Source organism: Mustela lutreola, chromosome 4, assembly GCF_030435805.1.
Source record: "Mustela lutreola isolate mMusLut2 chromosome 4, mMusLut2.pri, whole genome shotgun sequence".
Lineage (NCBI taxonomy): Eukaryota > Metazoa > Chordata > Mammalia > Carnivora > Mustelidae > Mustela > Mustela lutreola.
The window spans coordinates 185,654,925-185,677,256 of record NC_081293.1 but is presented as its reverse complement, the minus strand read 5'-3'; the positions used below and the strand labels follow the sequence as shown (position 1 = coordinate 185,677,256).

The window sequence follows — 22,332 nt, the reverse complement described above, 5'->3', positions numbered from 1 at the left end:
TCTGCCTATTTGTGATCTGTCAAATAAATAAATAAAATCTTTTAAAAAAATTGCAATGTGGTGTGTTCTAGAGATTGCCTGCATAATGACCACATACCTAACACTACTGAATTACACACTTGTAAAGTAGTTAAGATGGGGTGCCTAGGTGGCTCAGTCAGTTAAGTGACTGGCTTTTGTCAGCCCAGGTCATGATCTCAGGGTCATGAGATGGAGCCCGCATTGGTCTCTATGAAGAGTGTGCAGTCTGCTTGAGATTCTCTTTCTCCTTCTCCCTTACCCCGCGCCCCTCTCTCTTCTCTAAATAAGAAGTAAATACATACATAAATAAATTTGTTTAGATGGCAAATATTATGCTGTGTATGTTTTATCACAATTAAAAATAAAATTTTGATTCGGAGAGGAGCAAGATGGCAAAGTACTAGGAGATCTAAAGTTCATTGGGTCCCAGGAATTCAGCGACTTATCAAGCCACTCTGACCACCTACAAACTCAACAGAAGATCGAAGAGAAGAAAAGCAGAAATGCTATAAACAGAAAAGTGATCACTTTCTGGAAGGTAGGAAGTGTGGAGAAGTGAATCAGAGGCAATATAGGAGAAGAAAGACTGTGGGGAGAGGGGCCGGCTCCAAGCAAGCGATAGGGCCCTGGAGCACAAAATTGGAACTTTTAGAAGTCTCTCCACAGAGGGATGTCACTCTAGAGGCTAAGAGGGGGAGTGGAGCCACCATGGGGAAAGTGTGGTCTCAAGTCCCTCAGGGTCACAGTAAAACAGGGGTGCCTGAGTGTGGCAGAACTCTCATGTATCAGAGCGAGGAAGCCAGCTACAGAGACGGAGCCAAGAAGGCTGATCTCAGCTTGGGGTTACCTTAAACCATGATCCAAGACACAGTCGGGCCACCGCTCTCCGAGCAGGGACCCAACAAGTGGCAGATCCCAGAGACTCACCTCCCTCCGCTGAGAAGAGCAGCGTGGGAGCACACTGCAGACATCGGCTGGGTTTGGAGACTCCAAAAATTGACTGATTTTCTCTGAGGGTGCATTGAGAAGTGGGGCCCTGAGCTCTCTGCTCCTCCAGGCCGGATATTGGGAGGCCGCCATTTTTATTCCCGACCTCCGGAACTCTATGGAGAGCGGAGAGCCTTCAGGGAACAAAAGCTTCCAAGAGTGAACCTGAGCAGATAACTCAGCCTGGCCCCTGGCAAGGGCAGCGCAATTCCACCTGGGGCAAAGACACTTAAGAGTCACTACAACAGGCTCCTCACCCAGAAGATCAGCAAGAACATCCAGCCAAGGCCAAGTTTATTGATCAATGAGAACTGCAAACCTCCAGCAATAGGGAAATACAGCACATAAAATTCATGACTTTCTTCTCATGATTCTTCAGTCTTTCAAAGTTAAATTTTTAAAATTTTTTTCTTTTTTTTGAATTCTTCCTTTTTCCTATTTTAACTATTTTATCTTATCAATACTTTTTTAAAAACCTTTTTTTAATTTTCATTATAATAGTCATATTCTATCCCTTCATTGTATTTAAACTTTCATACACACACACACACACGTACACACACACACACACACACACACACACATATATTTTTCTTTCTTTTTTTCTTTCTTTCCTTAAAAGTTTGGGATACAGTTTCTTCTAACAGACCAAAATTGCCCTAAATCTAGCGTATGGCTTTGTTCTAGTCTCCAGCCTGTTCACAGTCTCTCCTTTTTTTTTTTCTTTTTCAACCAACTTCTTATCAATTGCTTTTTAAAAATCTTTTTTTAATTTTCAACTTTACAGTCATATTCTGTCCCTTCATTGTATTTACCCTTATTTTCGTATCTATATAAGTTTTTTTTTCTTTAAAATTTTGGGATGCAGTTTCTTCTAACAGATCAAAATATACCCAAAATCAAGTGTGAGGCTCTGTTCTATTCATCAGGTTAATCATATTTTTTATTCTCCCTTTCTTCTCCCCCTGGTTTTGGGGCTCTTCTGATTTGGTTAGTGTATATTTTTCTGGGATCGTTGTTACCCTTTTAGTATTTTGTTCTTTTTTAAATTTTTTTAGCATTTTGTTCTTTCATTCATCTATTCTTCTCTAGACAAAATGACAAGGCAGAGAAACCCACTTCAAAAAAAAAAAAGAAGAAGAAGAAGAAGAAGAGGAGGAGGCAGTACCAGCTAGTAGGGACCTGATCAATATGCAGCCAAGAATACTAGACCCAACTAGACTGTCATTGAAAATAGAAGGAGAGATAAAAACTTCCAGGACAAATAGAAACTAAAAGAATTTGCAAACAGCAAATCAGCCCTACAGGAAATATTGAAAGGGGTCCTCTAAGCAAAGAGAGAGCCTAAAAGTAACAGACCAGAAAGGAACAGAGACAATATCAGTAAGAGTCACCTTACAGGCAATGCAAAGGCACTAAATTCATATCTTTCAATAGTTACCCTCAATGGGTAGACATGAACAGACATTTCAGCAAAGAAGACATCCAAATGGCCAAAAGACACACATGAAAAAGGGCTCCACAATCCACTTCTCATCATTGGGATCAGAGAAATACAAATCAAAACCACAGTGAGATACCACCTCACACCAGTCAGAATAGCTAAAATTAACAAGTCAGGAAACAACAGATGTTGGTGAGGATACGGAGAAGGTGAACCCTCTTATACTACTGGTGGGAATGCAAGCTGGGGCAGCCACTCTGGAAAACACTATGGAGGTTCCTCAAAAAGTTGAAAATAGAGCTACCCTAGGACCCAGCAACCATTCTACTGGGTATTTACTCTAAAGATACAAACGTAGTGACCTTAAGGGGCACGTGCACCTGACTGTTTATAGCAGCAATGTCCACAATAGCCAAACTATGGAAAGAGCCTAGATGTCCATCTACAAGTGAGAGGATAAAGAAGATGCAGTATGTATGTATATATACATACATACATACATACAATGGAATACTATGCAGCCATCAAAAAACCCAAAATCTTGCCATTTACAATGACGTGGATGGAACTAGAGGGTATTACCCTAAACAAAATAAGTCAGTCAGAGAAAGACAATTGTCATATGATCTCACTGATAGGAGGAATTTGAGAAACAAGATGGAAGATCATAGGGGAAGGGAGGGGAAAATAAAACAAGATGAAACCAGAGAGGGTGAGAAATAATAAGAGACTCTCAATCTCAGGAAACAAACTGAGGGTTTCTGGAGGGAAGGGGGATGGGAGGAATAAAATATCTGGGTGATGAATATTGGGGAGGCTATGTGCTATGGCGAGTGCTGTGAATTGTGTAAGACTGACAATTCACAGACCTGTACCCCTAAAGCAAATAATACATTATATGTTAACTTAAAATTTTTTAAAAAATAAAATTTGGGGTGTGCCTGGGTGGCTCAGTCATTAGGCATCTATCTTTGGCTCAGGTCATGAACTCAGGGTCCTGGGATTGAGCCCCACATTGGACTCCCTGCTTGGCAAGAAGTCTGCTTCTCCCTCTCCCACTCCCCGTTTGTGTTTCCTCTGTCCCCATGTTTCTATCAGATAAATAAATAAAATCTTTAAAATAAATAAATAAAAATAAAAATTTAAAAAAAAATCTCTTTCGTAGACTTCTACCAACAGGATCAATTAAAAACCTTGCTGGGAAAGCCAAAGTTGGTGGCATCACAATTCCGGACTTCAAGCTCTATTACAAAGCAGTCATGATCAAGACAGCATGGTACTGGCACAAAAACAGACACATAGATCAATGGAACAGAATAGAGAGCCCAGAAATAGACCCTCAACTCTATGGTCAACTCATCTTCGACAAAACAGGAAAGAATGTCCAATGGAAAAAAGACAGCCTCTTCAATAAATGGTGCTGGGAAAATTGGACAGCCACATGCAGAAAAATGAAATTGGACCATTTCCTTACACCACACACGAAAATAGACTCAAAATGGATGAAGGACCTCAATGTGCGAAAGGAATCCATCAAAATCCTTGAGGAGAACACAGGCAGCAACCTCTTCAACCTCAGCCGCAGCATCATCTTCCTAGGAACATCGCCAAAGGCAAGGGAAGCAAGGGCAAAAATGAACTATTGGGATTTCGTCAAGATCAAAAGCTTCTGCACAGCAAAGGAAACAGTTAACAAAATCAAAAGACAACTGACAGAATGGGAGAAGATATTTGCAAACAACATATCAGATAAAGGACTAGTGTCCAAAATCTATAAAGAACTTAGCAAACTCAACACCCAAAGAACAAATAATCCAATCAAGAAATGGGCAGAGGACATGAACAGACATTTCTGCAAAGAAGACATCCAGATGGCCAACAGACACATGAAAAAGTGCTCCATATCACTCGGCATCAGGGAAATACAAATCAAAACCACAATGAGATATCACCTCACACCAGTCAGAATGGCTAAAATCAACAAATCAGGAAATGACAGATGCTAGCGAGGATGTGGAGAAAGGGGAACCCTCCTACACTGTCGGTGGGAATGCAAGCTGGCGCAACCACTCTGGAAAACAGCATGGAGGTTCCTCAAAATGTTGAAAATAGAACTGCCCTATGACCCAGCAATTGCACTACTGGGTATTTACCCTAAAGATACAAACGCAGTGATCCGAAGGGGCACATGCACCCGAATGTTTATAGCAGCCATGTCCACAATAGCCAAACTATGGAAAGAACCTAGATGTCCATCAACCAATGAATGGATAAAGAAGATGTGGCATATATACACAATGGAATACTATGCAGCCATCAAAAGAAATGAAATCTTGCCATTTGCGACAACATGGATGGAACTAGAGCGTATCATGCTTAGCGAAATAAGTCAAGCAGAGAAAGACAACTATCATATGATCTCCCTGATATGAGGAAGTGGTGATGCAACATGGGGGCTTAAGTGGGTAGGAGAAGAATCAATGAAACAAGATGGGATTGGGAGGGAGACAAACCATAAGTGACTCTTAATCTCACAAAACAAACTGAGGGTTGCTGGGGGAAGGGGGGTTAGGAGAAGGGGGGGTTGGGTTATGGACATTGGGGAGGGTATGTGCTTTGGAGTGCTGTGAAGTGTGTAAACCTGGCGATTCACAGACCTGTACCCCTGGGGATAAAAATATATGTTTATAAAAAAATAAAAAATTAAAATTAAAAAAAAAGTTATATAAAAAAAAACAACGCTGCTGGGTAACATGCAAAACTCTCCAAGGCTGACCCCTTCCCTCTGAGGAAGAAGATGCATAACCAAAAACCTGAGATTCTGTTTAAATTTCTTTGCAAAATCAAAGAGTCGAGTATTATTTTATTTTTGAATGTATCCCGCAGTGGTGAAATTAAGAGTAAAATGACTCGTATAACAAAATAGAAAACTGAGGTATTTACAATCTCTGAATATAGTGCTCCTTGAAGAAATACTTAATAAAATTAATGTTTACATCAACTGATGCAATTTTGAACTACCGTTAATTTTCACAATAACTATTGTTTTATGACTTATAATGTATTCAGTGTTTTACAAGCATTTGGAACAAGGGGAAATCTTATAAAGCATCTTAATGTGTGTAACAAGAAAGTAAATTAAAAAGTTTATTAGCACCAGGAGAATTCTTATCTTCTCTCTGCATGTCAAAAACTTGACAGAAGTCTTCAATCTAGCTAGTAAGCACTTTACTGATTAAAAGCTAATTTCCATTTTTAAAGAGTGAAGTCATGCTTCTGATCCTCCGTTTCTTTCTAAAAGGAGAATGGATGCTGTCCTTGCTCAGGCTACCGTAACAAAATACCACAACCTGGATGGCTTAGACAACAGAAATTTATTTTCTCACATATCTGGATGCTGGAAGGCCAAAGTCAAGGTGCCGGCCGATTCAGTTTCTGGTGAGAGCCCTCTTCCTGATGTGCAGGTGGTCACTCCGTGCCATGTCTTCACACGTGGAGAGCACACATGCAATCTGGTGTCTCCTCTTAGAAGGACACTACTCCTATCAGACCAGGACCCCATCGTTATTATTTCCTTGACCTTACTTATTTCCCTACTCCAAATGCAGCCACACTGTGACGGGGTGGGGACTTCAACATACAAATTTGGGGGGACACAATTCAATCTGTAGCAAATGCTTCTCCCACAGTTTCTCTCCAGAGTAATTTCTCATCCCCAGCAATGCAGTCCAATCCCCAGACCTTGTATTCCAGAATGCCAGATGAACTACCACTCTTCTGCATTCCCAAGGGGTCCTGGGCATCTCAAAAAATACCCCGGTCTGATTTTTAAGTTTTTGCTAGTTTGTGCATTTTCTTCCACAGAATGTAAGCCACAAAGAAAATAAGAACCATTGCCCCTTGCTCTCTGTCTCCCCAGAACCAACACAGAGCTCAACACTTGGGAGATATGAAGCAAAATTGAACTGTTAAACCTAGCAATGAACATTTACCTAGCCTAAGTGTGTAGGATGACTCAGAAATGGCTGCTTCTCTCACCAACTATCACAAGTGGATGGCTTTAAACAACACAGACTTATCCTAGAGACCAGAAGTATGAAATTAGTTACACTGGGCTGAAACCAAGGTGCCAACAAGGTCAGGCTCCCACCGGAGGCTCCAGAGGAAAACTGTTTCCTTCCCTTTCCTGGATTCTAGAGCTAATACCTTCCCAGCATTCCTTAGTTTATAGCCCCTTCTCCATCTGCAAACCAAGGTAGCATCTGCAAATACCTCTCTCTGCTGAGATCGGCCCGTTGTCTTCTCTCTTCTGGATGCAGTAAAATTCTCCCTCTGCCTCCCTCTTAAAGGCCCCTATGATTACATTCTCTAACCCAGATAGTCCCGGATAATCGTCCTCTTTCAAGATCCTTAACTAATCACAGATGCCCAGTCCCTATTACCATAGAAGGTCATGTTCACAGGTTTCAGGGGTTAGGAGCTGGCCCTCTTGGGGGCCGTTATTCAGCCACCACAGGTGGGGAGAGTGGCAACAGATCAGTTATAAGTGATTTCCATGTCTTGGCTATTGTAAATAAATGCTTCAGTGAACGTAGGAGTGCATATACCTTTTTGAGTTAGCGTTTTTGTTTCCTTTGGATAAATACCCAGAAGTAGGATTTCTAGATCATATGGTAGTTCTATCTTCAATTTTTTGAAGGAGCTCCTTATTGTTTTCCATAGTGGCAGCCCCAATCTACATTCCCACCAACAGGGTACAAGTGTTCCCTATTCTCCACACCCTTGCCAACACTTGCTATTCATTGTTTTTTTGATAACAGCCCTTCTAACAGATATGAGATGGGGCTGTAATGAACACTGTGGTGACTATAGTTAACAATATTATGTTGTAGACTCAAAAGTTGCTAAGTTAAATGTTAAAATTTTTAACACAAGAAAAAGAATCTGTAGCTATGTGTGCTGATAGAGGTTAACTAGACTTATTGTGCTGAACTTCTACAATATTAAATGTAACAAATCATTGTTAAAAAAAAAAAAAAAGAAAGAAAGAAACTACTACATAACATCTTCCAGAAGCTTCCCACCTAACTGGTCTTCTGACCTAGACGTCATAAATAGGTTTATATATATCATGTGACTCCTGTATTCCAGTATAATACCACAAGCCCTTTGATATGACTTGGCCTAGCCATCTTTGTGAAGTGAGTCAAGGCATTGATCACTGACCCAATGAATATTCCACAAATCTATAAAATAAAATAAAATCTGTATCAATTAGACCAAACATGATAAATACCAAACTACGGCTCTTAAATAAAAATTTTCAGTTGAATTACTTGGCTCTACTTCCACTCATTATTCAGCTTCAGAACAGATTCTAAGAGTTCATCATTTTAACCCAGGTGGGAACCAAGCCAATTTCCATTTTGTGCGTGTCTCGCACATAATGGGCACACTATGAACCCTAAGTAATAATAAGGGGAAGGCTCGATATTAAAGCGGGCAGAAAACTCATAACCAAGTGGCTTTGGACATTTATCAGGAGGTGATGACATATGGTTCCTGTCACTGGCATACTCCAGGGTAGAAATGTTTATCTGCAGAGTTGACAAACAGATCTTACAGGACTCATAGAAAACTGGGTTTCTTCATTATAGATTACTAAAATGTCTGCTGGCACAGAAGGGGACGTTTTATGGCTAACAAGAGGATGCCATCTGAAGGACAACGGCCTCAAATGGACCATGACAGAAGAGAGAAGAGGGACTTTGAAGGGTCCATCCCAATAAATGGCAAATGCTGCCAGGCTCACAAATCTGCCTGCCAAGAAAGAACTGTTCCCAGTGTGAACTGGGATCCCTCCCAGCATGCCGAGATATACGTACTCTTTCAAGTTTCCTGCCTTTCCAACACAAGGCAGAATTAAACCTTCTGAGGTCACCGCATGTTATCTACGATTAGCCTTGCTTGGTGCTGAATAGCTTATTTATCTGTAGCTTTTAATCAGCTACACAAATGACAAAAAGATGAACACAAAACACACACTCACACACACACACACACAAACACACACACACACACTCTCGTCTCTTATCTGAATGGACAGATGCAGAAACACACAGCCCAGAATAAATTAGAGCAAAATGAGCTCAAGATGAAACAAGCCTAGGGGGGAAAAAAAAAATTCCAAGCACACCACAGAATGCGCTGTCATCAAAAATGCCGGGATTCTGCCCTGATCCTCTTGGAGAGAGAGAGACTCCAGCCCCTTGAGCTCAGGCAAAGCCTGAGGGAGAGGCTACATGAGAGTCTCCCCAAGCAAAGAGTAGTCCAGGTCTCCGGGAAAGGTAGCTCTGCTCTCCTTGCATTCTGTTTGAATCCTGACCTCCAGGAGACCACTTAGGAACAGCCTAAGGAAAAGAAACTTCTGGAATAAGTTTGTCAAAGACTGCATGGTTTTCATTGTTTGAAAGGAAAGCATTTAAGGTCATTGGTTTTCTTCCTTTGTTGTTCTAAAACAATTTTTATCAGTCTCATTTGTTGCTGAAATGTAAATTCCTAACAGCCATTTCTACCTGTTAGTATCTGGAACGGTATCAGGCAAACACAAACAGATGGGGAGAGAGGAAACCAGCAGAGCAGTGCAGAACCTTGGGTTCCGGGCTAAGAGGTTCTCTAGAAATCGTGCAGGTCCATGCTCCCCAACCAGAGAAGAGAGAGGTTCACACCTGTGTGCTAAATCACTCAAGTCAGAGATAACCATGGTTTCTCTGATCTGGTGTGGATTAACTATCTCATTAGTCAGCTTCACAAGAGATTCTAAGAGTTCATCATTTTAACCTAAGTGGGAACCAAGCCAATTTCCAATTTAGAAATGGAAGAAGAGTTCCTAAACTCAAGGAAATAATAGAAACTGTGCTCCATGATTGTGGTTCTTACTTTTAATTCTGCCAGCAGATGCCCTGAAACGCAAGGCCAAAGACAGGTACAGAGGTCAGCTCCTTCTGCCATCTCTATGAATAACATATTTTCATAAGATGTTTCATTTTCCTGTGTTTTATTATCTGCTGGTAGAGTATTGCTGTTAACAATAACTTTAACTTCAGTTAATGATATAAACTATGCACCACATAGAAGCAAAACGACTATAGACAAGATCCTTTTCTCATCCTTTCTTTTAAAAAATTCTTGTCTTCAGGTCTTATCCCTAAGATGGCACAAGCCCCTTGAGAAGAGACATTTTTGTGATAGTTTTGGTATAGCTGGGTCTTGCACAAAGCAGATGCAATTAAAAAGAAACATTGTTATAGGGTAGCTGGCTGGCTCAGTCAGTACAGCACGGGACTCTTGATCTCAGGGTCATGAGTTCAAGCCCCATGTTGGGCCTGGAGTTAACTTTAAAAAAAAAAGAAAGAAAGAAAGAAAAGAAAAGAAACATAAAGAAACATTGTTATTGAAATGAAACGAGCTCTACCATCTAAGAAATACAATATTGATACATATGAATAACACAAAATTACATAATCCTAGGGCAAAAAGCAATCTTGGGTGTTGTTTGGGTCAAACAACTCATTTTATAAGTGAGAAAAATGAGGCCCTAGGATTTGAATTACAAAGTTTTCTAAGGTGACTCAGTTTGCCAACGACAGAGTATCTGTTCTAGGCTTGTGTTGTTCCTACTACTTACAGAACACTGTCCCCTGTTTCAGATGCCACACTGAAAAGAGAAGCTCGGATTCTAAATTGTGTGCAGAAGGATGAAGAGTCTTGAGACAGCTCCTGCAATGGTAGTTCAATGAACTGGACTGTAAAATTATTGCTGGGAAAGCAATCAGAACCAGTAATTGATCTGTCCATGAGACCGGAGCTACCAGGGAAGAGGGGTCCTCACAAAGCAATGCCCTCATGTTCCTAAACATTCTCAAGTTCAGGCTGGATGTCAAATGCTGAACTGAATGGTTAACAACGGAAGCCAGGCACTTTGTGAGGCTCCAAACACACCATATCCAAGTCTTAAACCAACCCCTGAAGGTGGATATTATCCTCACTTTACAGCTAAGAAACTGAGTTGCAGAGGTTAAGCAGCTTAGCTTCAGCCGAGGTCAGACAATTTGCATAAGAACCATTAGGAAAAGTCCAAGCACAAGAACCATAAGGGAAGTCAGCCAAATTTCAGAGATGATTAAGCAGTTGACAAGTATGAGGGCCATAACAGCTCCTGGCTCATCCAGACCAGTCTCATCAGGATTGGTATTTGGGATTAAACCAATGCCTCAGGTAAATTCCACCCGATGCTAAAATTTGACCTTGGACCAGTACTTAGCTAGTCCTCAAAGAAACGCTGAAAAAAATAAGTGGCAAGACCAGCATTCACACCTAACTCTCTGAAACTCCAAACGCCAGTCTTCCCGCCCTGTCCAACGCCTGCAAGGATGTCCCATCCCTAACACCACTTTTGGTCCTTAAATTATTCAATATTAAGATTATTCTTCCAAAACGAAAAATAGAATAGTCCCTCAAAAAGTAGAGAACAGCTGTAACAACCACAAAAACCCACAACACTTAAATATCCATAACCAAAGTTGTAAGGGTTACTGTCATTCAATGCGTTAGGAACAGATAATTTGGTCTCCAATCCGAGTCGGATGCAGCAAGAGTTTAGGCTACGGTACTAGTCCCATCAGTCCAGCATTCTTGCCTGTTTAATAGGTTTTCAAATTAAATAGAAAAAAAAAATTACTAAGGAAATACCCTTGGCGGTGTCCATTAACTTAAGCTTAATCCCCCTTTTGATAATATGTTTTGTTCGTCATATTACCGGATTTTGCTTCCCCGAACTGAGGGAGGACAGTAAATAAACTTGGGTTGCAACAGACCTCAGCAACTGTTATTGACTCGAACCCAAGATAGCTCATGGGACCCAGGGCTTCAATAGCAATTACCTTTTTTTTTTTCCCCACAGATTCTGCTTTCTCTGGATAAAAGGATTTATTTTAATACTAAAAAGAAGTCATTTGCAGATTAACATTTGATTTTCTCCTAATAATGTGAGCCACTTCACTTTTCCTAAGGACTTTCCTAATGCATAGAAAATGCCTTGGTCTGTTTCTAATTATACTCAAATCTTCCCATACAGTTTCCAAGTAATCCTCACATAGGAAATAAGATGACATCACCTATGTCTCCTCCTCCCACACCAGAGAAAGCTGGACATTAAAAATTTTTTGAGCCATGGCCCTCTATAAAAATTGAAGAAAGCTATGGGCCTTGGTCCCACACACACACACACACACACACACACACACAAATCACATAACACACATACACAAAATCTTGGAAACATTTCCCTATAGCGCAGCAGAAATTTTTCTTCACGTAGAATGAGGGGAAAAAATCTCGAGCTGAGTTCCCATTTTCTGACAAGCATGGGCTCCATCTCCACCCTCTCCCCCCAAAACCTAAGGTGAAGAAACCATAAAAATAGAACATATAGATCTAACACATAATCTCAGACGGTATGGAGCGCTGTCGGTTCCCAACCTACCCCTGCGGGCGGCGGGGAGGGTAGGCAGATGCGGAAGAAGAGGCGGAGCGCGCAGACTGCCAGGCGGCAGGTGCACCAAGCCGGGACTGTGGCGGGGGGATGTACCTAGAAGCTTGTCTCCAGAGCCCCAAGGCGAGTAGCTCTCTGCATCCTCCCACCAGGACCTCCAGAGTTGAGAGACAGAGGCCCTAAGGGGACTCACTCACATGTTCAGTGCAGCCCTCAAGAACAGCTTGCTTTCTCGAGGCTTCCTCGCAAGAAACCAGTCCCACTGTGGGAACAGGGGCCGGAGGGGGAGCCTCCCATTGCCCAGGTCACGTCCTCTCCATGACCTCCTCCTGCAACCATTTTATTACCTGTGGCATCTTTATAAGCGAATGATAAATGGCAGGGGTTTTTCTCCCTGTGGTGAAAGTGATCAGTTGCACATGTTTAAACAGTTCATTTCAGTGGCCAGTGGCATGATCCATGATAGACAATGGCAATTTTTTTTTAATATATACTTAGTCACATTGCTTTTTCACAGACCTTGTGTTCCACAAAAAGAAAATTCTTGCCCTTCTAAGAGCAATTCTTTTAAAATAGCAATAATCATTCTTTCCATTTAATAGTCCTATTGTGATCTCTAAATAGGGCAGCATACCTGGCTGTGGGCTCCTGAGGACAGCTCAAGTTAGTACCTGTTTCCTTGGAAGTGGTTTCAAGGCAGGGATTTAATTTGTTTGGCTTTGTTCTGCTTCAAAATGTCATAAGGTTCTCATCTGGCGTCTCTTCTCTCCAATCCTCTGATTTGTCCTGTGAGATTCACAATTTAGTATCTGCCACGTCTGCTTTGCCAGGAGAACCGTCAAAATCCTGTGGACCAAGACTCTTAATCGTTGGCCCCCTAACAAAACCGTCTGTATCTAGGAAGGATGAGTTTAAAAATTGTCAAACAGGGGGCCTGGGTGGCTCAGTGGGTTAAAGCTTCTGCCTTCAGCTCAGGTCATGATCCCAGGGTCCTGGAATCGAACCCCGCATCAGACTCTGCTCAGCAGGGAGCCTGCTTCCTCCTCTCTCTGCCTGCCTCTCTGCCCACTTGTAATCTCTGCCTGTCGAATAAATAAATAAAATCTTTAAAAAAAAAATTGTCAAACATCACCCTATTCCACAGTTCCCCAAGGCTGGCCACGTCATTACAAAGATCACATAATGTCTACAAATTACAACAGAGAGAGGGAATAAAAACTTGAGAATTTCGTGACCTTAAATATCACCATTGTCCTGATTGATGACTCACACTAGTGCTACTTCGTAGTGTTCTATCAGAAGATAAAGCTTGCCTTTCAGAGGTGCCTGGGCATCTCAGCCAGTTAAGAGTCTGCCTTTGGGGGCGCCTGGGTGGCTCAGTTGGTTAAGCCGCTGATGTTGTTAGAGACAATCATCTTTATTTTTTTTTAAGATTTTATTTCTTTATTTGACAGACAGAGATCACAAGTAGGCAGAGAGACAGAGAGAGGAGGAAGCAGGCTCCCTACCAAGCAGAGAGCCCAATGTGGGACTCAACCCCAGAACTCCGGGATCATGACCTGAGCCCAAGGCAGAGGCTTTAGCCCATTGAGCCACCCAGGCACCCAAGACAATCAATTTTATTTTTTAAAAGAAAAAAAGACAACCCCAGCTGTAGGCTAGCAGTGGTCAAGACAAAAAGAAACATCTAGACCATGAGTAACCTCTTTTGATCTTTTTAAGAAGGATTTATCATAGCTCACAGTTTGAAAGAAAAGGAAGAAATCTCACCAGCAGAGGGCTCAGAAACCAGTGGGGTATCTGATTGTTACTTAAAGGAAGTACAAAATAAAAGAGACCTCACTGGAAAATACTTTTGCCTGAACTTCGTATCTTATAAACCTCATTGCATTAAAAAAAAAAAAAAAGGAGGTTGGGAGAACCAAGTGGTTGTGTCCTGACAAAGAAAGAATTCTGCCCAATCTCTGGCCTAAATATTTTAAAATATTACCTTAGACCAGTGGAAATTAAATCATAAGTTAAAAATGTATAATCTTAATATCAAATGTGAAAAAAACCATCAAGGGAAAGGCATATAGTTTGTAATAACAGTTCTAAGATTATAACTTAAATATGAATCTTAAAAGTTAAAAGAAGGTATTTAAAGCAGCTTTATTAGGTAAAATTCTTTTGTCTATAATAGACATTAAAAGAAATCAACAATGCAAGGACACCTCATCCTAAAGGAATCCAGCTCCTGTTTTTTTTTTAAAGCATTTAAATATTTTGACAGTAATTTGATTTCAATATATCAGCACATTGCAAATGTCCACTTGCCCACCTCAAAAGCAGTTTGTTTCATAGGCTAAATTTAAAACAAAACAATAAACAATTTTAAAATATTTTCCGAGAAGCTATGAATCAGTTAACATATTCTTACCGTAGGTACTTATCAGGTGCTTAACCTGTTAGGCAGATGCTGAAAATTATATAATTAAGAAGCAAAATAGTAGAAATGGAAAGGCAGGGTTGTTTTAAAAAAGATAAATTAGAGTCAATATTTTAGAAACACTCTAAAACAGCTTTTGTGTTGTAATATACCCAATTGCATTACAGGTTTGGGTCTGAGGCCTGTTCTCAAGAAGTTCACTATAGTTTCTTAGCAACTGTGACTATAATTTGGAGAAGCTGTTTCTAGAGGTTTAAGGTCTCAATGAGAGCCTTATTGTCCAAATTGCTAAAACCCCTCCTGACACAGTTACCTGTGTGTTAATCTAGTTCTCCACTTGCTGAGCTTTTAGAAATATAATACACCATGGGGCACCTGGATGGCTCAGTGGGTTGAGTGTCCAACTCCTGATTTCAGCTCAGGTCATGATCTTAGGCTCCTGGGATCTAGCCCCACGTCACACACCTACACACCACACTCAGCTGGGAGTCTGCTTGAGGATCTCTCTCCCTCTCCCTCTGCTCCTCCCTTCCCCCATTAATGTTCAAGCTCTCTCTCACTAAAATAAACAAATAAAATTTTTTTTTAAAAACCCTATAATACAACACTATGTTTTAAAACAAGTGCACCTAAAAATAATAAAATGCTATTAATTAACACTTCTAGTCATTATTTAACCAAAGACATACAGGTGGAGTGGCTTTTAAAGAATTCCTAATACCGAGACACAATCCATTCTCCCACATTTCTGAGAGATAGGAAGGGTTGAATTTTGTCTCTCCGTATCAAAAAATAAATAATTAAATAAATAAAATGAAGCATATGTTTTCATAACTAACTAGATTTCTTAAGAAAACTGTCTGCAGGGGTGCCTGGGTGGCTCAGTGGGTTAAAGCCTCTGCCTTCAGCTCAGGTCATGGGTCCTGGGATTGAGCCCCGAGTTGGGCTCTCTGCTCAGAGGGAGCCTGCTTCCCCCCCCCACCCCGCCACCTTTCTGCCTGCCTCTCTGCCTACTTGTGATCTCTCTCTGTCAAATAAATAAATAAAATCTTTAAAAAAAGAAAACTATCTGCAAATTGTAATTATCAGTCCCAGTTTTCTAAGAAGTTAAGGGAGTTAAGGGAGGGCTCTCTTCTTCTTGCTTCATTCATCCAACATTTATATTTTATGCACAGGGATCCCATGTTACATTTTACCCAAAAATGGAGTTCTGCCTTAGAACAAATGCAGTTTTTTAAAACATTTTTAAATGAAGTATAGTTGACACATACTATTACATAATTAACTAATTATGACACATAATTAGTTTCATAATGATTCAACAAGTCTGTATGTTATGCTATGTTCACCACAAGTGTGGTTGTCATCTGAAGCCATACAACGCTATTATAATACCATATTCCCTATGCGGCACCTTTCATCCCTATGACTCATTCATTCTAGAACCGGAAACCTGTACCTCTCACTCCCCTTCACTCATTTTGTGCATTCCCCACCCTCTTACCCAAACAATGTTTGTTTGTTCATTTGTTTTACTTTTTAGATTCCATGTATAAATAAACTCATAGGGCATTTGTCTGTCTCTGTCTGACTCTTTTCATTTAGTATAATCCCCTCTAGGTCCATCCAGTTTGTCACAAATGGCAAGATCTCATTCTTTTTATTTTTTTTTAAAGATTTTATTTATTTATTTGATAGAGATCACAAGTAAGCAGAGAGGCAGGCAGAGAGAGAGGAGGAAGCAAGCTCCCTGCTGAGCAGAGAGCCCAAGGGATCTCTTTCTTTTTATTGGCTGAATAATATTCCTCTGTTTGTGTGTGTGTGTGTGTGTGTGTGTGTGTGTGCCCGTGTGTGCACCGTATCTTCTTTATTCATTCATCAATCAGTTGGCACTGGGGCTGCTTCCATATCAGAACAAAGGCAGTTTTTCAAAAAGTCATTTAAAGTCATTTTGTAGATCTAAAGATCAGAACTGTCTCCCTGCAAATTGTCTCCCTGCCATAGTCACTCTCCACTTATTGCAATCATCTTTTTTCACGTAAAAATAAATAAAAAGATGGAAATGAAAAAATAGGAAGGCATTAAAGTCAGGTGACGATTTTGTAGGATAAGGAGAATTAAATAAAGATGAACTGAGGAATAAATACATAAATGAAAAGGTTCAGCATAAACCTAGAAAAGGGACGTGGATTTGGGGCGAGATACAATCTCTTTCAGACTTTCACTAGTTTATGTCTTTTAAAACATGCTAGTTGCAATGTGGGATCCCCGGTTTCCATCACTCTCAATCTGGGGAATACATACAGTCATATACCAGTGCACAGGATAAATATCAGCTTTTATATTATAATTATTCCTGGAACCCCAATCTCATTTAAAACTAATACATACATATTTAATACATAATTATGTTAAAACAAATTTGGATATGTTTTTGAATGAATCTAAAGTTCAAGTAAATTTTAAGATAAAATACCAGTCTTCTTGGAAATTTTGTACTTATAGAGATTCACTGTGATTTATGCTCTTAGACCCTGAAAGGTTTGCAATTGTTCTTTGCTACCATTTTGAATAGTTTTCATTGAAAAGCATTTTACAGTAAAATCCTATCATAACATGCGCTGTGACGATGTTAACTAGACTACCAAGTGGTTGGCTAATGACTCCCAACCCCTGTTCGTAAAAGAGCCAGGCTAATGTTCTTACCTTCTGAAGTAGGGAGGGGAGAGAGCAAGAAAAGGAGTTTAGTACACATTTATTTGTAATCATCTATCTCTACATAGCTGATAGATTGTTAACGTTGTTTTTCCTTTTCTTTTCTAATATAGCAACTACTAACAGAAAAGTATTGTTTTTCATTATTCCTGTAATAATGAATTTCTGCATGGTATGCAATTGAAATTTTTTGGACCTCATTTATAGCATTATGGCAAGGTTTACTGTGCTTTATCTCCCTGGAGACTTTATTGGCCAAGAGAGAAATCTATCTAGATTGTAGTTATCTCATTTATAAAATTAAAACTTGAAAATATTAGGGATAACAGTAATGAGACACAGATGTTTCCCCTCTCCCTTATGATCAAGGCAAACATGAGCCTGGATATAGTCTTGGAGCCCTTCTCTTCTCTGTTTTCCAAGAAACCACATCCAGTCAATTAGGGACAGATTATAAATTATAAGAATTTGCTCTATCTAGACTAGATGATTTCCAAGTATTCCATAAACTCTAAATTTTACAAATGATATACTGGAGAGGAGTCACAAACATTTAACCTTTCTAAGAAAAGCCAGTGCAAACTGTATTTCTTATTGAATATATTTGACAAATAATGTGTAAATTTAAGCTGTACAACCCATTAATTTGATATATTTATGTATTGTGCTATGACTGCCATTGTAGAAATATTTAGTAGCTCTTGTATTCTTTATACAGACTTCCTTTGGTCATGCCATTTGCAAGGGGTGATGCCAACCAGTCCCCCAACCACAAATGATATTCAGAATGAAGTACCTAAAGCAAAAGTAGTTACAGACAAACTGGATACAAGAGAGACAACCACCTCTGAGACCTCCCTCTTAGGGATCATATCTCTCTTGGGACACATGAACAAGAGATACATGCAGCAAAAGATTATCAACTTAAGATCAGGCTGAATCCCATGCAATATAAAATTAAGCTACCATTCACTTCTCTCTAGGGTTTTCTATATCTTAATCAAAAAAGAAATCAAACATCGGGGCATCTGGGTGGCTCAGTAGGTTAAGCCTCTGCCTTTGGCTTAGGTCATGATCACAGGGTCCTGGGATCAAGCCCCACACTGGGCTCTCTGCTCAGCGGGGACCCTGCTTCCCTATCTCTCTGCCTGCCTCTCTGCCTACTTGTGATCTCTCTCTCTCTCTCTCTCTGTCAAATAAATAAATAAAATCTTTAAAAAAAAAAAAAAAAAAAGGAACAAAGCCTCAAAGTAACAGGGCTGTTGAGGTGAGAAAGGTTATGTAACTTTTCCAAACTTACACAACAGAGGAGTTGAGCTTGGCAATGGTTTCTAGTTGTTTCTCATTTCATGACATGTTCAGAGTGCAAATTTTAGATTTGAAGACTGCAGTTTGAAGTTTTCTTCTATCATTAGCTTAAGCAAGGCTCTTAGTTCCCGCTTCTTTATTTATACTCCATCTAGTGGAAGATTGATAATGGCTCTTTTAAATGTTGCCATTGGAATTAGCATTTAGCTGTGGAAAGCAGCTCTTGGCATGGTACCTGATATTTATCCAGTATTTTAAATATTGTAGGCATCTGGAGTAGCTCAGTCCAGTACGAATGTGAGTGTGTAAGAGTAAGGGAGGCATGAAAAGATTGACCTTGAGATTTGTCAGATGGAGGACTCTGGGGATGGGAACACTTCTAACCAAGATAAGAGACATTAATTTTCATTGCATAACCACATATCTCAAAGGAAATAACATTAAATGAATTATCAGAATATAGAAAATTTTAAGCTTCAAGGGACTGACAGAATCCATCGCCATGTCTTTGCCTTTCTGCAGGAAAATTGTTCAGAACAAATAGTTGTCTCTTTTCTTCTTTACGGTCACTGGGGAGAGAAAATAAGTAGCCTTCCTGAACATTCCATTTCAGGGGCTGATCCCTTTATAGTCCTGAAGATTCTCATCAGATCCAGCCAGAATCTCTCCTGCCTTATGGTAAGCCCTTTTCATCTTAGTCTGTCCTTAGCTGATAGAACCCTGGTTCATTTCTTGTGACTAAAACTCTTCCTGGATGGTAGATACCTTAGCCTTCTCTTCCAAAAGCAAACCAGTCCCCATTATGTCCATAGTATCATCTTCCGACTCAATGAATGATTATTCATCATTCTCATTCATAATTGATCTTCCCTTTTGCTACAGCTATTACCTTATAAAAGATGATAATGATGAAAATTAGTTTATTACCTTCAAAAATTGGCTTCCTTAGCATTCAACGAGTTGAATTCTTCTTCTTCCCCACCAAGACAGAACGAAACAATTATTTCACCATGAGGTTGCATTCACTGAGAATCTTGACTTTGAATCATTTGCTGTTACATTACCTTTGTGCAGAAAGATGGCGAATGTTTGGGAATGTTTTTTTAAAATGTTTTCTCTCAGATTTCTGCACACGCTAACAATAAGACCTTGAGGCACTGGAACGAGGCTGAAGACATTATAGGTGCACAAAGATTAAGAGCTGAAATAAAATTCTTGTTTTAAACCTGAGATCTTGGGGCACCTGGGTGGCTCAGTGGGTTAAAGCCTCTGCTTTCGGCTCAGGTCGTGATCCCAGGGTCCTGGGATCGAGCCCCGCATCAGGCTGTCTGCTCAGCAGGGAGCCTGCTTCCCCCTCTCTCTATCTGCCTGCCTCTCTGCCTACTTGTGATCTCTGTCAAATAAATAAATAAAATCTTTTAAAAAAAAATAAATAAAATAAACCTGAGATCTTTGCAAGAACCCTACATTTTTACTGCTCCTTACAAAGTAAACACTGAGCTGAATACAAAACAGAAGAACTTAAGCTAAAAATACCGAATTGTTGGTTGACAGCTACAACATTTGGAAATGGGAGAAGGCTGCAGGGCCCTTCTGGGTGCGGACGGAGTTGGTTGGCAGGGTCACCACAACAGGAGGTCAGGACCCTGGGGCAAGGTTGAAGAGCCTTCAGTTAAAGAGGAACTCTGAGGAGACAGACAAACTCTCTTTCAGGTATCATTTTAGATTACAAAAGGAATATCCAGTGTTCAATAACCATGCTCCCGAAGGCCCTCTGAAAGAAAATGGAATAAAGAAACTCAGATGTTTCTCAGATGAACAAGCTTAATTAAAGTTTTTCCTTAAAGGCTGGTCTGATTTTTGGTGATGCTGAGGGGTGGGGGAAGAGTCGTAGAAGGAAGAGTGAAGGTTTTATAAAATCTAAAATCTGGTTTTTTTCTCAATCTTTCACCTGGGGCTAAACACACACCCAAAAAACTTTGGGGTTTTTATTTTTTCTTTTAATACTCTCTCCTTTCTTTGCTTCTAGCACATACAGTTCTCATTACATCTTTTTTTTCCAAAAACAAAACAAAACAAAACAAAAACTTTCTTCAACTGATAGCTGTTACCTAATGCTTAATCTATGATTTTTTTTTCTTGTAAGTAAATGGCATTGTATCCAATATAGCCGTCACCATTAGTAAATCACCCTTCCCCGAGTCTCCTTAATGCAGCTGAGAGATGTCAGAATTATCTCAGAGGTGGCAGTTTTCCCTTATCTTAGGATGATAGAACTGTCCCCAGTGAAGAAAACACCTCATAACTGTTTTTAAAGATTCCTCTGCAAAATTCAAATCGTTCTGCATTAAAAAAAAAAAAAAAATTATAAGAACTTGGCACTTTTAAAGAAAAAGAAACATGAGAAATCATTAGTGGAGTCTGGCTTAAATCTGCAGAATTTAGGGGCACCTCGGGGGCTCAGTCAGTTGGGCATCAGGCCCTTGGTCTTGGCTTAGGTCATGGTCTCAGCGTTGTGGGATCAAGCCCATGTCAGGCTCAGCCCTCACCTGAGTCTGCTTGAGATTCTCTCTCCTTCTCCCTCTCCCTCTGCCCAACTCCCCTCAAACAAATAAATCTTTAAAAAATATAAAAAATAAAAGTAAAACTGCAGAATGTAGTAATTAGGTGATCCACAGCTGTGTCATGCCAAGAACTTTCGCAGAGCTCGGAGCTTCTGAGGAGTAAGGCAGTCTGTGGAGCCAAGTGTGATATATCCAAGATGCTATCGTGATTGGGAGCCAAATTTGTTATAGGTGAACCGGTACCTTTGGGAAAGTTTGTCATTCACGGAGAAAGTCAACGAGCTTAAAGCAGAAGCTTTCTGAGGATCATGTCTTTCTAAACTGAACCCAACACTTGTCCCTTGGTAGAACTCACCTTTTCTGGAGCCTCCAGTGGCCTTGAAAACCACCCAGAGCCATTTCCAGGCAAATACTGGGAACATTAGATTTCAGGGTTCTCTCTCTTCTCTCCTTCCCTCTTTCTCTTTCTCTTTCTCCCTCCCCTCCCTTTATTTAAGCTCTTTGGGCAATACAGTGAATATCCTGCTTATCTTTTCTTATCAAATTCAAAAAAAGAAGTAGACATCAATCATCCCTCACTTTTCATCACTGAACAGATTTTACTTTAGGAGGAAATGAATATCCTGGGTGACATCTTCTAGACATTTTCCATTTTTTAAAGTTTCCGATATGTAAATATACATTGAAAACTTTTGGTCTGAGGGATCCATGTGCTTTTCCTGAAATCTTCCTGTATTTTCTAATAGGAGACTCTGTCTTGGATAGAAGCAGAAGGGTCATGTTTCCAGCTGGTACAATGCTTTCTTAAAAGGATGGAGCTGACCCACAGACCTACCGAAGCCCATAAGGCCTCTTTCCCAGCTCAGGCATTCTTTAAAGGCAAGAGCAATTGTGTGACCACTCATTTTGTACTCCCAGCTGTGAGAAGTAAGCCCCGGAATCTTATAAAAAGAACTTCTCTCATAAAATTAATTTTACTGAAAGATGACAAGTATCACTCACCTTAGGTTCATACTAACCTGACATTTTGTGTATTTGTTCAGCTCAGGTTTGCCTCTATTTTCAAAGCCCAAGGTAAATTTGTCTTGTAACTAGAATAAAGATGAGACATACATAATCACTGAGCATCTCTGGGGCCCCACGATATAGCAGAAACTCATCAGATCTACCAGATGGAGTGTCTCTTCTCTAGGGTGGTAATTATCAACTACTTTACCACTGAAGTTTTTCTTATCATGTCCTCCCATAAACCTCATAATATGAAAGATTTTGTCTACAAACCAGCACATATTAAGTCATAATTCATTTTCCC

General features: G+C 40.1%; 1 long non-coding RNA gene across 3 annotated transcripts in view; it reads right to left on the bottom strand.

The window, feature by feature from the left end:
• The window catches only part of LOC131829811 (uncharacterized), a 288,985-nt gene extending 266,872 nt beyond the window's left edge, over positions 1 to 22,113 (bottom strand). For all 3 annotated transcript variants that reach the window (XR_009353010.1, XR_009353008.1, XR_009353009.1), the window contains exon 1: positions 22,040 to 22,113. This is a non-coding gene — a long non-coding RNA (uncharacterized LOC131829811). The remainder of the gene's footprint in view (positions 1 to 22,039) is intronic.
• Positions 22,114 to 22,332: the final 219 nt, after the last annotated feature.